Source organism: Suricata suricatta, chromosome 2 (assembly GCF_006229205.1).
Source record: "Suricata suricatta isolate VVHF042 chromosome 2, meerkat_22Aug2017_6uvM2_HiC, whole genome shotgun sequence".
Lineage (NCBI taxonomy): Eukaryota > Metazoa > Chordata > Mammalia > Carnivora > Herpestidae > Suricata > Suricata suricatta.
In genome coordinates this window covers 37,971,289-37,987,194 of record NC_043701.1, presented here as the reverse complement: position 1 = coordinate 37,987,194, position 15,906 = coordinate 37,971,289, and the positions used below count along the sequence as shown (strand labels likewise).

General features: G+C 38.5%; 1 long non-coding RNA gene across 1 annotated transcript in view; it reads left to right on the top strand.

The window, feature by feature from the left end:
• The window catches only part of LOC115280179, a 191,952-nt gene that overhangs the window by 35,885 nt on the left and 140,161 nt on the right, over nt 1–15,906 (top strand). The window contains exon 3 of the long non-coding RNA XR_003903702.1: nt 12,281–12,375. This is a non-coding gene — a long non-coding RNA (uncharacterized LOC115280179). The remainder of the gene's footprint in view (nt 1–12,280; nt 12,376–15,906) is intronic.

Below are 15,906 nucleotides of genomic sequence, written 5' to 3'. Positions count from 1 at the left end.
TTAGGCTCCTTCCATGTTTTGGCTATTGTTGACATTGCTGCTATGAACATTGGGGTACATGTGCTCCTATGCATCAGCATTTCTGTCTCTCTTGGGTAAATCCCCAGCAATGCTATTGCTGGGTCATAAGGGAGTTCTATGGATAGTTTTTTGAGGAACCTCCACACTGTTTTCCAGAGCGGCTGCACCAGTTTACATTCCCACCAACAGTGCAGGAGGGTGCCCATCTCTCCACACCCTCGCCAGCATCTATAGTCTCTTGCTTTGTTCATTTTAGCCACTCTGACTGGCGTGAGGTGGTATCTCAGTGTGGTTTTGATTTGTGTTTCCCTGATGATGAGTGATGTTGAGCATCGTTTTATGTGTCTGTAGGCCATCTGGATGCCCCTTGCACGGACTGCATGAAGGGTAGAATTTTTAACCGAAGACATGGGACATAAGCCTGGAGAAAGTGGATGGAGTCACATTTACAATGAGTTGGGATAGGGTGATGATGATTCACATGCAATGGTAGTACATGCAGATTTTCCCTCAGAGAAGTGGCATGAGTGAAGCTATGTGGTAGGCAGAGGAATCTGAAACTTGGAATAGGGTGGATTAAGGAAGAGCAGGGAGGACAATTAGGAAGCAAAGGCAGTCGTTCAGGTAGAGCAGGGAGGACAATTAGGAAGCAAAGGCAGTCGTTCAGGTAGAGCAGGGAGGACAATTAGGAAGCAAAGGCAGTCGTTCAGGTAATAGTAATAAGAACGTCAGGCTGGACACAGTGGCAGTGTGAATAATCCAGTATGTATCTGCTGATGTTAGTGTGGCTTTATAGTCCTGAAAACCTGATTCTAAGAAGGGATTTGTGAACTAAGAGGTTTTATATATCTTTTTATATTAGACGATTAAGATTTTAAAAGAATTCATTTTTTTGATGTCTTCTTCGCCCTTCTTTTAGATAACTAAAAAATTACCATTTTCTAATAGATTATTTATATCAGAATTATAACCCCCAAATGCCTTTAAGTATCCAAAACATAGGTATCATAATTCATGATAAAAATGCAGGCCTTTTATTATTTATATGGATTTTTCTATTTCTACTCAGGAAGTATGAAGTATTCTTATGATAACATCTCGTCTTTGCAAAGGACGTCTATTTTTTGTTCTCTCCTAGGGCTGATCATAGTATTTGAGGTGTATTTTACATGGTACCACTCACTGAAAATCACATGCTGTTGGGAGTCCTAGTATAGAAATTCAAGTGACATTGATTGATTTACTACAGGTTACTGTGAAAATATATTTTACCCAACTCAATTGTTCTGCTGAAATTAATTTAAATGCTGATACTTACAGTGTTCACAATTTAAGCATAACATAAGTAGAATGTCCCAAGATTTCATTATATAACCCAATTTAAGGATTATAAAAGATGACTGATGCCATATGTTTTTCATGTAAATATTTACGGACAATCATAGCATTAAATCTATCCCTGCTGTTACAATGTGACAGAATCACCATTCCTCAACAGCTTCTATTTAAAAAGAACTTCAAGTGGACTTTTAAGCTTTGGCTCAAGGGTACACTAACCCTTACATCAACATAATTTAATTACCAACATAACTAATGGAAAATTAAACTTGATGTTGAATATGTTGTAATTCCTGCCTCATACATCCCATGACTAGAGAATTTCTAAAATGAGTTAATTCCATATAATTAAATGCCATACTAGACATAAACACTATTTTGTATTACTTTGTGACTTTATGATTTGGGGGTAGGATTTATCTCATTTCCCCTGTGATTGATAAATAATTTTTTTACTATGTTTGAAAGTAATTCTTTTTTTCTTTTTTATTAGAAAAAAAATATCAATTTTTATTTATTTTTAAGAGAGAGACAGAGTGTGAGCAGGGGAGGGGCAGAAAGAGAGGGAGACACAGAATCTGAAGCAGATTCCAGGTTCCCAGCTGTCAGCACAGAGCCCAACATGGGGCTCGAACTCACAGTGAGATCATGACCTGAGCTGAAGTCTTACAGTTAACTGACTGAGCCACCCAGGTGCCCTGGAAAGTAAATCTCGAACAAATCATTTGTTTTCATGGATCTACATAAAAATAAAAATTACCTAACAATTGGAAAGTTGATAAATGGAATCAACTTGTACTTCACAGTTTGTGTAATATCTCATCTAATTATCAACAATACTGGGTTGAATAGTGTCCTTCCCAAAATTCACATCAACGTAGAACTTACAGATAAGACATTGCTTGTAGGTAGAATCTTCACAGATATAATCAAGTCGAGTTCATACTGGGTTAGGGTGAACCCTAAATCCAATATAACTGAAGTCTTTCTAAGGAAAGGGAAACTTGAACACAGAGACACACAGGGATAATGCCATGTAGTGATGAGGCAGAGATTGGAACTGTGTCCACACATCAAAAAATTCCAAGAATGTAAGCAAGCACCAGAAGAGAAAAAGAAGCAAGGAAGAATTCTCCCCTTGGAAACCTCAGGGAGGACATGGTCTTGCCAAAACCTTAATTTCAAATTTTGGGGCTGAAGAATTTTGAGAGAATATGTTTCTATTGTTTTAAGCCACCAAGTTTGTAGTAATTGTTACAGCAGCTCCAGGGAACTGATGCATCTAGACAGAAACAATTTTTTTCATAAAATATTTAACCTTCACTCCCCAACTACCCAGAAATAGTTTCTTCAATTTGGTCTCTATATTTCTTTTTCACGTTTTGATATTGTGTGTGTGTGTATGGTTACATATAACTTTTTGCAGACGTGTGTGAATGTATGCACACACATATACCTACAAAAATACAGTACTATTTTATGACTTAAAAATTTATATTTTTACAGATATATCACTATACATACTGTTATTCAATTTCCTTATTTTCACTCAACTTCTGTTTTTATGTCACTACCATTAAAATTTTTTTAATGTTTTATTTTATTTTTGAGAGAGAGAGAGAGAGAGAGAGAGAGAGAGAGCGAGAGCACGAGCATGAGTGCAAGCGGGGTAGGAATAGAGAGAGAGACACACACACACAGAGAATCCCAAATAGGTTCCAGGCTCTGAGCTGTCAGCACAGAGCCTGAGGCGGGGCTCAAACTACAGGCTGGAGATCATGAGCTGAGTTAAAGTCTGCCGCTTAACTAAGTCACCCAGGTGCCCCTATGTCATTTTCTTTTTGATAAATATAGACCCAATTGTTTTCATTTTTCTTAGGTTATAGTGTAATTAACATACAGTGTTATACTTGCTGCCCAAAGTTACTGATAAAGTATTTGTGGGGAACATGAGTATTTTTGGCTTCCTAGTATGGGAGAGATCTTTGTATAATTTATTTTGTCTGATCTTCATAATAACCTGCAAGGCAGATATTAGTATCTACATTTTAAAAACTAAGGAAATGGAGGCTCAAAAAAGTTAAGAACATTTATCGTCATCACTTACATATTTTAATTTCAAAGTCTTCAGTTCTTTCTCTTGCCTCAGGCTACCTCGTGAAGTAGTATAAACTGTTAACGGAAGTTCCAGTTATGTCTGGGTGCTTGTCTGCAGGAGTTGCTGTATGAAGGATTCATGTGTTAGGTGAAATGTCAAGTAAGGTAAATTCTAAGTCTTTTCCATTTCTGAGGTTCTAAAAAAGGTCCACCATGTCACACCGAATTCTAGAATATTAATGGAGTTTAGATCCCCTACTAAAACCCAGGACTCTCCACCAAAATAGATCGGCTGCCTGCCCATCTATTACATCTATAACACATGAAGGGAGGTGGCCGTACTTGATGAGAATGTCCTTCAGCTCATGTAATCTGCAACCACTGTACTCTCTTCTGGGAAGGCACAGCAAAGCGGTCTTGGTTCTAGTTGAGGTAATGACTTTTAAAGTCTTCATTCTCTAAATCAAAATGTTCTTATATCTAAATTCTTCTTTATTATGTTTCTAACCAGCATCAAAATTCTTAGATATGAATATGTTAAAAGTACAATTGGAGTATGGAGTCAGAAGCCTGGATTCTAATTTTGGATTTGCCATGAATTAGCGAATAATGTAATCTCTTTAAATAGCCATAGCTATAAAATGAGAGTGAGAGAGATCATTATGTATTCAATGAACATACATTGGGTGTATCTATTAATTTTTATTTTAAGGAGAACACGAGTGGGGGAGGGGTAAGAAGGACAGAGGGAGAGAGAGAGAGAGAGAGAGAGAGAGAGAGAGAGAGAGAGAGAGAGAGAGAGAGAGAATATCTTAAGCAGGCTCCATGCTCCTCACAGAGCCCAATTTGGGGCTCAATCCCACGACCTTGAGATTATGACCTGGGCCAAAATCAAGAGTTGGATGTTCAACTGACTGAGCCACCCAGACACCCTTGATCACTTTTCTTTCTAAAAGAAATACATATCTATTCATTTCAAAAGGAAAGTCACCGATTTAAAATTGGGAAAATTCTTCTTGACTTGGTCAGAATACAAGAAAAGATTGATTTTCTGCTGACAAGGTGACCTCCTAAAATGCATATCTGAATCTCTAACAGTTTATGAAGGTTTTAATCTTACTCAAAATAATAATGGGTTAACAAATGGTTGAAAATGATGCTTCTCTGTTAATATTTCTGGAGCACATACTTAAAGAAAGAAATCCGAGCTGCAAAGTGTCCAAATTGTCAATTAACAGTTTTATAAGCACAGGACAAACACATTTTATATTTATATTAATTAGTTGGGTCATCTAAATAGTGGAGTTACATTAATTCAAGAGATGTTCTGTCTCCCTTTATTTTTCTTTCCCTTCCTCCCTCCCTCCCTCTCTGCTTCTTTCTTTTTGCGTACATATAACTGTTGTGTATATGTCATAGCTGCTTGTCTTCCTTCTTACCGTATATTCATTTTTGATAGCTGACACTTTCTAATTTAGATACGATGCAATATCATGAAAACTATTGAGACTGACTTATTGCCTTTTAGTGGAAAAAATACCATAAATCATATAATAAAGTCTATCTTTTTAAGATAGTTTGCTCTACATAGTAGACCCAAAGGATGCAGATGGCTCAATAGCTAACTGTACATTTTCAAATATATGACAATCTATGAATAAATCCAGGTTGAGATCAGTTGAACCTACTTTATGAACCAACAGCCACATTTCCCATACGGATGAGAATCTGATTAGGAAGGTAGTGTTCAGTTACAGTAATTACTTGGTGCTTGGATATGCTCAAAAGTTTATACCAAATAAATGTTTATATATGTAAGATGGTATATTGCCAACAAAATGATTTGGCTGTGTTTTAAATTTGTCTTTGGAGTTCCCCAAATCAACTGACTAAAAGATTATAACTGTAGCTAATCATTTCATAACTGTTTTACCTACATTCGCGTTTTAAAGTCAAATCTGGATCCAGTCAAGTCATTATAGATCCAGAACTGTGGACAAACTTCCCCAAACTTAATATGGTAGTACATGAAATCAATTAATACTTTTAAAACTGTCTCCAAAATAATTGTTAAATAATGAAAGCATACTTAGATTGCCTAGGACAAGTGGGAAATTACTCTTAGAATAGCCTTTAAATGTATGTATAAGAAATGAGATAATATGCTTTTAAAATATAGTGTTTTGTAGATTTTATGTCAGTAAGAGGATATCAATAATAAAAGATCTCTGCCATGCTAAATTTTCCTAATTCAAAAGGAAGGTTGACCCTAGTAACCTTGCTGATATATGGATTGCATAAAATTCATGGACTGTTGGAAGATGTCAAGATTTGATTATAATTCATATTCTAGCCCTGTTGTTCTGAGTCTCAAGCAAATCCTTAAACTTTGCCTTTCTTTACTTTCCTCTTATTGCTGTCATAGACTCTGGGTCTCAAGTTCTCTCTTGTTTTAGCAAGAGAGTGGGATGCAGGATTAAAGCAAGAGATGGCTAATGTCTGGGAAAAGAGCCCTGAATTAGGGTCCTTGCCCCGTATTTATTAAGATCAGAAGGCTTACAAACGTGATGGGTGTGCACAAAGAGACAAAGAAGCTGTGAACATCAACTCATGGGCATGAGGGAAAGGTGTTTTTTGTTTTTTGTTTTTTGTATTTGTTTTTGTTTTTGCTTTAAAGATATACTATGTTTGGAGTTTGGGTCAATATAAAACAAAATCCCAGCACCTGGCAGATGGGCAGATGATTCTTAATGGCAGAAAGGAGGCGCTATGTCTGTTTATCTTAGCTACCCTAGGGAATATGACAGGGCAAAACACTTCAAGGTTAACAAGGCACCTTTTCTTTTGTAAATTAGCTCCATACTGGGCAGTATAAGGGACCGTGCAGTGCAAAGGTCTATAGCCCTAATTACCTGCTTACCTAATTTGGTCCTTCCTTTCTGTGAAAGCAGCTTTCTGCTATAATACGAAATTGGGGGACACTTTGCCCTGAATGCCTAATCTTGCTTACTTCATATACCTTTGTATTGGGAGCCTTTGCACGCATTCCTATTTTGAGGCCTTTGTGCCTCCCTCTTTATACTGGGGGCTCTGCTCCCCTTCTCTATTCTTGGGGTGTTTTTGCTCCTCCCTATCCTTGGGGTGCCTTTCTTGTTTACCCAAATTTGGGTGTGAGCAATCTATGGCTTTGTATTTCTTTATGCCTTGTTAACCCATTGATGTAAGCCCAGGGGATTCCTAAATTCATTCCCCACATACAGCAAAGTTATTATAAGACTTATTGTGATTCCTAGCCCAAAGTAGATGCTTAACAAATGTCAGCAAAGGAAAACAAAAAACAAAAAACAAACAGAAAGACCCCACAAATGTCTGCAAAACATTGGTGAATATGTGTTTAGGAGTAGAAGAGTAAGACAGTATGCAAATAATGTGCCTGTCTAAATATTTACCTAAGAGTTGTTTTTTCAATTATTAAAAAAATGTATTTAATGCTTATTTATTTTTGGGAGAAAGAGCATGAGCAGGGGAAGGGCAGAAAGAGAGGGAGACACAGAATCTGAAGCATCCTCCAGGCTCTGAGCTGTCAGCACAGAGCCCGACGCGGGGCTTGAACTCACGAACTGCAAGATCATAACCTGAGCCAGTCTGACACTTCACCCACTGAGCCACCTAGACACCCCTTCCTGAGTGTTTTTTAAGTGTTGAGCTAGTCAAATATGCTGCTTCAGAGCCTCTGAGGCCTTTTCGAGTCCATTTTCTATTAACTTCATACCTAAAGGCTCCCTGAAGGAGTCACCCAGGCCTGCATCCCAGGGATCATCTGATTCATTACCATTTTCACTTGGGACTTTATGCTTAAGTGTAGACTTCAGTACTTTGTAGCTGACGTTATTCTGTCTGTGCCCTTAAAAGAGGTAATTGATGTCTTTTATAGACTTAGTATGCACACATATGTATATGTTTGTTTTATAGGCTCAAGCGTGTGAGGGCAGGGGTCAAGAACTATGAAGAGTGTGAGATTTTTACCCTATTTGTCAACCAACAAGATAGCTTATTTGAGTTCTTGGATGATTAGTATAAGACCTGGGACTCCTGGGTTAGAAACTAAAATGGTAGACCTCTCAGCACAGCAGGTATCATGAGCTTGTGTTTATGTGGGTTCCCTTGTCCCCCTGTGCCCTACAGAAGTAATGCAAAGCCATGTCCAACTGGATGGATGCTATGCACATAGTAGGTTTGTGTCACAGCTGAGAAACCTCAAACTTCTATCTGGGAACTGCAAGCTAGTCTGCTTAACTTTTGTCCCAGAGGAAAATAGTGTCTGTTTTTGAAGGCTGTTCATGGTAAACAGTCCTTGAAGAGAAAGGCCAGAAAAAATCAGTTAGTGCCCATTCTCACAAGATGTGCAGAAATGAGTGTCCCATTGAGAATTGTATCATGAGAAGAGGTTGCCAGGATCATCACACTTTATTCTTAAATACTTTAATGTGTATTTCCTACGATTGAGGACATTCTCCTACATGGCCACATTGCCATTATCTCTCCTAAGAAAATTTGCACTAGCAATGAAATTTTTCTCCATTATTTGTTCACTTTCTTCTCATGCTATCATATTCATATCTTGGGTCTATACAAGTGTACATGATGTTGACTAATCTACTAATTCACTGGTGTTCTATTTAGAGTTCTCTAGTGAAAGCAATCATGTGTAAATATATTTTAACGTCTATGTTGTATCCCATGAGACCACATGAAAGGATTGAATTGGCAAAACCTTTTGCTAGAAAAGAAAAATGTGATATTTAAACGTTGTTGCAAATATAATAATAGCAACATTGATAATAATAGCTGGCATTTATAAAGCTTTTATTATATACTAGGCACGATGCCAAGGTTTTGCATCATTTATTTAGTTCATTCTTAGAGCAATGCCATCAGGTTCTTATAGAAGAAGAAATTAAAGGAACTTTCTCAATGTCATTGAGTAAACTATAGAACCAGGACCTAGCCCAGGTCTGTATAGCTATGTTTTCAACTGGTGTTCAGTATTTTACCCTTCACCCTCTGCTGGTATGAGCTTGCCTGTGTTCCATTAGCACAAATTATTTCCACAAAGCTAACTACTCTTTGAAGTTGGGCCTATATATCTTTAGGCTTGGTGGCCTCCCGCACCCTTTAGAAGCCTCACCATATTCAAGACTTGAACAAGAAAGAGCATGTGGTGTCAGAAGAAAATGTCTCAGAGTTATTAAAGACTTCGGTCCTAGGGTCGGACATAACAGAATTCAAATCCCAGTGTATCACTTGTGTGAAGACTTGACAGGCCAGCTAACCCTCTGGATGATGACTCTTCCAGGTGGATGACAGTGACACTTCTGACCTAGAACAAAGTCAGTGATCAAGCCATTTATGTCATTTATGATTCTTCACTTAACAGCTCCATTGGGGAAGGGTCAAACCCCAACTTCCAGCTGCCACAGGAGGGAGAGTTAGAACAGCAGGAGCAACAACCTAAGCCTAAGGCAGAGAGGTTTTCCTGGTCTCAGGACAAATGTGTACATACAAGTCCCCAGAAGAGAGTGCGTCACATTTAGCCAGTTCTTGGCTCCCTCCAAGCAGCATTGATGATAAGGAAAAACCATGGATGTGAAACAGCATAATTTATTGGCTGAACTGCCCTGACCTGACTGAGTAAATAAATCAACCAGTTCTGGTGCTCAGAAGCACTTCTGAGAACATGGACTTAAACATTTCTCCTTTGCAACTTTATTCTTTTTGCCGTGTTAAATTCCTTTTATTTATTTATTTTATTAATAGTTTATTGCCAAGTTGGTTTCCATATAACACCCAGTGCTCTTCCCCACAAGTGCCCCCCACCATGACCATCACCTCCCATCCCCTTTCCTCCTCCCTCTTCAGCCCTCAGTTTGTTTTACAGTATTCAAGAGTCTCATAATTTGCCTCCCTTCTTCTCCCTAACTTTCTGCCCCCCTCCCCTTCCTTTGGTCCCTTGTTAGGTTTCTCCTGATAGACCTATGAGTGAAAACATATGGTATCTGTCCTTCTCTAAACTGCCTCTGATCTTGCAGAGTAGATGTAGCCAAGATTGATTGTGCCCCTAGTTACTTCATTTGCCTGATATTCACCTCCTAATGCCACAGCCATGAGATTTTGGGGGAGAGAAAGGGCATCCCACTGCCAGTGCAACTGAGCTTGGGGAATGGGCAGTGTAATTCCACTTTGAGCCTCTGGTCCGACTCCAATCATGTTCTGGGCTTTCCTTGCCTTTATAATAAGTTCTATATACTTAGCAATTACTAACATTAATGCAAAAGTTTCCATATGATCTGGCAAATACTGTTTTTCTCCTCTCCTCTCAATACATAGGAATAGCTGCTTCAGACTATTCCAAGGGGTATGATGTGAAACTTCTATTGCAACAAGGGATCCCGGGAAATGCCATTTCAGAGTGTAATCAATGACATAAATTTGGAAGTGAAAGAGTGACCGTCTAATCCAATAGTTTTATTTTTTTTTTAAATCACCCTGGATGAGAAACACTCATCTCTTCCTTTTCTCCTTTTTTTTTTTTTGATGTATTTTAAATTTATTTTTGAGAGACAGAGATAGCACGAGCAGGGGAGGGTTAGAGAGAGGGAGACACAGAATCTGAAGCAGGCTTCAGGCTCTGAGCTAGCTGTCAGCACAGAACCTGACATGGGGCTCAAACCCACAAACCGTGAGATTATGACCTGAGCCAAAGCCAGATGCTTAGCCAACTGAGCCACCCAGGCACCCTCCAATAGTTTTAAACGTTATTTGTCACCATATATTCCTTTGCTCAAATTAAATATACAGAAATTCAATAGCAAAAAAAAAGAGTAAAGAAGAAGCAATCCAACTGCTGTAGGGTTGGCTGTGGTTCTCGTGATGGCACAGACCAGAATGCATGCCCAGTCAGCACCTTCTCCATGCAATTTCAGTCGCTCTCCCCACACCATGCAAACCCTAAATAATTCCTAGAGTTTCATGGAGCATGGATTGGAAATTGTTTAACCAATTCTCTCAGTTCATTTATAACTCACCAAATATTTGTTGAGCACCTCCTCCATTGCTGACAGTCCACCAAGTTGTTAGGATAAAACAGTGACTATGGCTCTGCCTATAAGGGGCTTACATTCTTGAAAGGACTGTTCACTGTTCTCATCGAAATCTGCTTGGGACAGATGGAACTGCAGAGGCATTGTCTGGGAGCTCTAACAAAGGGCTTCCTGAAGAACTTGATCTGATGTTTGACTGCTAGAATGAAACCACACTGAAAAGAAACAGGATTCAGAATTGAATTGACTGACAGAGTTAAGAACCCCTTAGCTTTGGGGTCAGGTTCACTGGGTGGGTGAACTTGGGCTAGAGAAATGTGACTTCAGTACTTGCCTATAAAATGGAGGATCACACTTGACATGGGGTATTGCAAATATTAAAGTATATAATGTATGCACAGTGCTGGATGTCATGCCCAGAGCACAACAGACTCATCTGTCATATCTTCCCTTCTGCCTCAAGCCTATGATCTTTAGGTGAAAGAAAGGCTAGTTTTTAGGCATAGTGCCACCTAAGAAGAGACTGTTCTCTAAAAAATATCTCAAGGTGCTGCTGTTTTTTTTTAATGTTTTATTTATTTTTGATACAGAGAGAGAGCATGAGAGGGGGAGGGTCAGAGAGAGAAGGAGACACAGAACCGGAAGCAGGCTCCAGGCTCTGAGCTAGCTGGCAGCACAGGGCCCGACGTGGGGCTCGAACCCACGAATGTGAGATCTGACCTGAGCCGAAGCCGGAGGCTTAACCGACTGAGCCGCCCAGGCGCCCCAAGGTGCTGCTGTTTTAAAATTTGCCACTTTATGCCCTTTGGGTCAAAGAATAAATGCTTCGAAAAGTACAGGCTTCGGAAATTGCTACTGACACTGCCGAAAAGCTTTTTAGCATTTATACCTATCCTCTAAACTTGGTTGTTAGAGAGTAAGCCTGATGTCATGAGTCATTTCTGCAACATTTCCCTCTATAATTTGAGAGGCACATAAATTCAGGAGCAAAGGTGAGCCACAATAAAAGGAAGTGGTAATTGATACACACCCACCATTATTGCTCAATGCAATTCAACTGTGAAGATGTACACATCTTCCATTATAAGGCAATTTAAATTCTTTATATATTGTAATCATGTCTGAAATAGATGAAACAGTTGAATTGCTATGGACATTTTTTTTCAAGAAACTATTCAGAAATAGGGAACAGGTGGCTATAATGGGCTGTGTTTCAGACTGTGACAGTTGCCATTTTCTTTTCAGTTATTTCAAATTTATTACCATGACTGAAAATAAGATTCTACAAGGGAGATCTCCCCTAATCTCTGTGTATGCAGAATCTGAGTGATATTTTCATGTTCCTATTTTTCATGTTTCTTATGATTGACTGATGAAGATTGCATTTACTGTTACTTTTTCTCAGCTCTCATCAGTTTGAAATAGATGTCGAAAAATGCCCCAGATCATAATGGTTTCCTGTCAACCTTTTTTGCCTTCAGGTTACTGTGCATGTCCTTATTAAATAAATGTTTGTAAAAGTAAATTTAACCAGTCTCATTTTCCACTGTGACTTTCCTAGATAAATTCTTCATCATTTATTATCATCTATCAAACATGCCTCAAGACTTTCATTTGAATCCATTGATGCTTCCTCAGGGGAAAAATAAATGAACCTACACTAACAGAAGCTTTAAAGGGATTTGGCTTTACTGGGTGCATGATTTCTTCTTTGTGTGTTTCAGGAGGAAGAAACAATGTGTTCTGGAGGGAATTACCAGCTAGAAGTTGATTTTCACCTCTTGCCATAGCGCTTGGAAATTCACACATCCTCACCCAGGTTTTCTTAGCTATATTTTAAATGTTTGACTTAAGAAATTCTTTGCTTGCATTTTCTATTCTGCTTCTATTGTCTGACCTAAATGACACAGAACAATAACTTAAGTGGCTGTACTCTCAGATTCATTTCACAATGGACTACATTTAGCATCCAGTCCAGTGACGTTTCAGAACTTCTTTCATATTGATCTTCAATTTTGGATCATGCAGAAACAGTAAAACTGAGTTCATTCCAGCCAATTCCAGGAAATGTGGCTTCTAAGCATAAGTGGTCAACAAAATACCTGTTTACGGTAAATGTGTATTTGTATGTTTTGTGAATAGTTTATAAACTCTTCCTTCAAGAGAATTCCCCTCATTCCTCTGTCATTCCCACCAGAGATTGTTCTGAGAACTAGATTAATTGATTTCTTGTCAGATACTCACAGTAAAATCGTGAGCCAGATTAAATTCCAGATTCCAAGAGTTCAGAAATAAGTACTCTGCACTCAAAACAAAGAAGCAGGTTGTTAGATCTTTCTCACGCAATTTGCTATATTCAGCCATTACTGTTAGTGCTGTGCTTATGGAAAACATAGGTGGGGCACCTGGGTGGCTCAGTTGGTTGAGCCTCCGATTCTTGATTGCTGCTCAGATCACAATCCAAGGGTCACAGGATATAGCCCTGCATCAGGTTCTACACTGAGCATGGAGCCTGCTAAAGATCCTTTTCCCCTCTCCCTCACCCCCCCCACCACCCTAAAAAAAAAAGTAATTATCAGGACATTTGTTTTAAAAAGCTGCCTAGAATATTGACCTGTTTGACAGATAATTCTACAATGAAGCTGGGGTGTCCATTGTGAACATGTAGGGAGATGTTTTTCTATGATGTGGTAAACATTTTTAGTGGTCTCATGAATTTAGATATTTTTTAAGTTTATTTATTTTTGAGAGAGAGAAATAAAGAGAATGAATTCCAAGCAGACTCTGTGCTGTCAGTTCAGAGCCCAACATGAGGTTTGATCTCATGAACTGTGATAACATGACCTGAGCTCAAATCAAGAGTCTAACCCTTAACCAACTGAGCCAGCCAGGGCCCTGAAAATTGTTTTAGTGTTTTCTTTTTTTCGAAAAATAGAAACAACTGTTGGGATAATAGCTATGACTCCCTTTGGGATTTCCTCCTACTCTCTATGGCACTGAAAGGACATCAGTGGAATGGAGTATACATTAACATAATCAGGTTCATTCTTTCATTCAAACAATTATGATAAGTGCACATTACATACAGGCCCTGTATGAAATATTGGAGGAAATGGAGGTAGACCAGGCAATCTGTTCCTCAGGGGCTTCTCAATTAAAGGGAGCCCAACAAGTGAGTCAATAGCAACCAAGTAGGGTAAAGAATATTTTGGTAGCTGCCAATAGGATCTTGGAAAGTACAGCTAAAACTTAGCTCTGAAAGACAAAGAGGAGTTGCAGGAGTTTTAGGGATAACAAGGTCCAGGCTAATGTAAACTAGAATGTCAACTATGTGGGGAAAGGAACTGATGGTAGATAGGAGTGAGGGTTGTGGGAGATGAACCAAAGAGGGCAGGAGGAATTACAAAGAAGGGCACAAATATGGTGTGAAGAAGAGGTACAATGCTCAGAGTTCTGGGAAGGCACTAAGTGTTGTTTCTTCCACCATTTCTCCTCTCTTTCTCCATTATAACCCCCACTCTGTAAATCTTTATTAGATATAATAAAAAGCATACATCTCTGGGTGGCTCAGTCAGTTGAGTGTCCAGCTTCAGCTCAGGTCATAATCTCATGGTTCGTGGGTTTGAGCCCCGCGTCAGGCTCTGTGCTGACAGCTAACTTAGAGCCTGGAGCCTGTCTTTGGATTCTGTGTCTCCCTCTCTCTCTGACCCTCCCCTGCTCACGTTCTCTCTCTCTCTGTCTCTCAAAAAAAAACCGTTAAAAAATAAAAATAGAGATTTTCATTCAGCATAATTATTTTGAAAATCATTGTTGCTTTTCCAATAGTCTCCTGTATGAGTATCACACATTTGTTTATCTGTGTACCTATTGGCAGACATTTGGGTTGTCTTGGTTTATAAAGATGCTAAGAACATTTCCACTTAAGTTTTTGTGTGCAAATATAATTTCATTTCTCTTGGGTAAATACTGAGGAATAAAATACATAATATATTTAGTGTTTAAGAAAATGAAAAGGTCGACTTGTTTTTCCAAAGTGTATCATGGTTTCTCCAGCATTGTTTGAGAGTTCCAATTACTTCACATCTCTACCAGCACTTGATACAATCAGGTTTTAAATTTTAACAGTTTTAATGGATACGTAGTGGTATGTCATTTTGATTTTAATTTGCATTTCCCTAATGGCTAATGATGTTGAACATCATTTTCTTTGCCCCTTTACCATTGAAATACAATCTTTGGTAAAATTTCTGTTCAGATATTGTGCTTTCCTTTGTTATTGTTTCTTTTTTATTATAAATTTATATTTATTACCATTTGCTTTTCTTTTTATTATCATTGATTTTATTTGAAGAACATTTTTAATGTTTATTTTTGAGAAAGAGAGCGTGCATGAGCTAGCGCAGGTGGGGGAGGTGTAGACATAGAGGGAGACACAGAATCTGAAACAGATTCCAGGCTCTGATCTGTCAGCACAGAGCCAGATGCAGGGCCTAAACCCACAAACTGCAAGATCATGGCCTGAGCCACAGTCTAATGCTTAACCTACTTAGCCACCCATGTGCCCCTATTATCATTGTTTTTAAAGGGATTTTACCTATTCTGGATACAGGTCCTTCAACAGAAATATGACTTGCAAATACTTTCTCCTAATTCATTGCATATATTTTATTTTCTCAATAGTACCTTTTAATGAGCACAATTTAAAAATTTTGAGTTTAATAATATTTTGTTTTATGGATTATGATTTTGGTACTAAAGAATTCTTTGTCTAATCCAAGGTCACAAACATATTCTCTATGTTTCTTTAGGAAATTTTAGGTTTTTTAATTTAATATTTAGGTAATGATCAAACAAATTAATTTTTAAGTAGTTTATTGTCAAATTAGTTTCTGTACAATACCCAGTGCTCTTCCCCACAAGTGCCCTCCTCCATCACCACCACCTCTTTTCCCCTCTCCCCCTTCAACCTCAGTTTGTTTTCAGTATTCAATAGTCTCTCACGTTTTGCATCCCTCTGTCTCCCCAACTCTCTTTCCCTCTTCCCCTCCCCCTGGTCTTCCATTAGGTGTCTCCTGTTCTCTTGTTAGAACTATGAGTGCAAACATATGGTATCTGTCCTTCTCTGCCTGACTTATTTCGCTTAGCATGACACCCTCAAGGTCCATCCACTTTTCTACAAATGGCCAGATTTCATTCTTTCTCATTGCCATGTAGTACTCCATCGTGTATATATACCACATCTTCTTGATCCATTCGTCAGGTGATGGACATTTAGGCTCTTTCCATGTTTTGGCTATTGTTGACAGTGCTGCTATGAACATTGGGGTACATGTGCTTCTATGCATCAGCA